Genomic DNA, 2350 nt, shown 5'->3' on the forward strand with positions numbered 1-2350 from the left:
TGCGCGTGCTCAGAGCCATCGTATGGTTGATAAATTAATGTTTTTTTGAAATGGATTAATTTAGATGATTTAAAATTTAATAGGAAAAATGATAATTATTTTCTCATAAAAATTATAAAGATTTAAAAATCTAATTGCACACCAAAATTTACCACTTACATTATATTAAACACACATATAAATACATCAATCATTGGTTAAAGATAGAAATTCTATCTTAACCACGCAATCACTTAGTTAGTTGAGTAAATATCTCAACCAAACACTAAACTAGGAATCATCTAAACAACTCCTAAATAACAGAAACAAAATCTTTTACTTAGAAACCAAGACAAGTAGGAATTATATTTTCCAAGTCCCCCTCTTAATGACTACTTGTCACAACCTCAATTAGCGAATTCTAGGTGTTGTCAAAAAGGACAAAAGAATATGTTGACGTCCATATAAATGAACAACCATCCACCAGAATGCATGAGTGCCCAACCATTGCAACCGTCACAACCACCAGTCTACTAGGATGTCATGCGCATATATGATTTTGTCAACCATTATAATTTCCATCATTATCAATTTGAAATATTCTACGCTACTAACTCCATGCAGTTGTCTCTTAACCCTTGAAAAAATGTAGTAGGCAAATTTGATTTCCAAGTTCCACCATTGAAATCCTGAATGAAGGATCTTCCACAGTCAATTACTAAACAACATCCGAAATTGTCGTATAACCTCACCAGAACACTACTCTCACATCTTCAACAAATGAGGGATCCTTCCCTAGATCCACAATTGTCAAACTAACTTGATAACCATCCATATTAAGATTTTACCTGCACTTGATTCTTTCTATAAATCCCTCCAGACCATTAAACCAATTTGCTTACTTGGTAATAATAGGAATTACTGCTTTGCTGACAACGTGATTGGTTTGGTCTTGGTCATTATGCCAACTCTGCAAACAATTAAAACAATGGAACACCATCTTAACGTATACACTAGCTCCACTTTGCTTTCCTCCAAGTTTAATGGATTTAAGAATCTCATTGCCAGGTCCAATTCCATTCTAAGAATGAGGTCATCATCAACAGTCTCTTACTCTAGGTTCGTGTTCTCCTATATCAGTGATAAATAGCGCTCCACAACAACTTCATTTCTACCATGCTTCTATTGCGCTAAGACAAAATGGACTCATTCATACGAGTTCAAAACTTTTCAAATGTATGATTTCCAACTTATGCCACAGGCATACACATAACTCGCAAACACTCATGTAGCTCTCATTCACAACCACTCTTGCAACAGAGGAAATAACAACCGTCGTTGGCAGCAATATCAATTTAGAATAGGACCCTGTCTTCAATTTCGTTGATCATATTGTTAGCTGTGTTAATGAATTATTGCAGCTGTAGGCCATGATTTCCTGGGCCAATTACTAGATTCTGATAAAAATTCTCTGTCATTGGTTACTCGTCTGTTGATCTAACTGCTGGAACAATTGGGCAGCAACTTCAACATATGATCCCTTGCCACCAATCATATTCCTAGATCTGTAATCCCGCTCTGAGTCGAAGGATCCCTCCCGGCATACCATGGAGGGGAAAACGTGCAACATTATAGCATGTGTATTAGTGGAGCAGGATTTAAATTGTGACGACTGCAATCTTCATATTGACAGCACAGTGATCAGTCTTACTTTATCGCCAGGCTTTGGTACTCACTAGTGCATTCAAATGCCAGACACATCTCTTAAGAGAGCGCAACTGTTGTTTTCAATACTCTGCACACTTACAGACCAAAAAGATAAAAAACCTTCACAACAGAAATTACATACAAAATAATTTATTTTAACACACCCCTTTTCTAATCAGATAACAAATAACTCTCTCATTGTGCTGCGATTTTCTTTAATGGAGTTATCCATAGAGTTACTGACTTTTATTCTAATTTGAAAATTTAATTGCACATTAAAATTTATCAGTTAAAGATAGTAATTTTATCTTAACCATATAATCACTTAGTTGAGTAAATCTCTCAACCAAACACTAAATTAAGAATCATCTAAACAACTCCTCAAGAACAAGAACAAGATCCTTTACTTAAAAACCGAGACAAATAAAAATTATATATTTTCCAAGTTAAAATTTTTATAAAATATATTTATATAAAATAAGAAATAATTCAAAAAATAATTTTTTTATAAATTATAATAAAATATTTTAAAACTAAATATTATAATAATTTTTTTTAATTACTATCATTTGTGTACTCAATAAATAAATAAATAAATAAATATATAATATAATATATATCTATAATATATATTATATATATATAATATATATATATATATATA

The sequence above is a fragment of the Pinus tabuliformis genome, chromosome 1_2, assembly GCF_031772625.1.
Source record: "Pinus tabuliformis cultivar Carrire ecotype Pingquan chromosome 1_2, CPIR1, whole genome shotgun sequence".
Lineage (NCBI taxonomy): Eukaryota > Viridiplantae > Streptophyta > Pinopsida > Pinales > Pinaceae > Pinus > Pinus tabuliformis.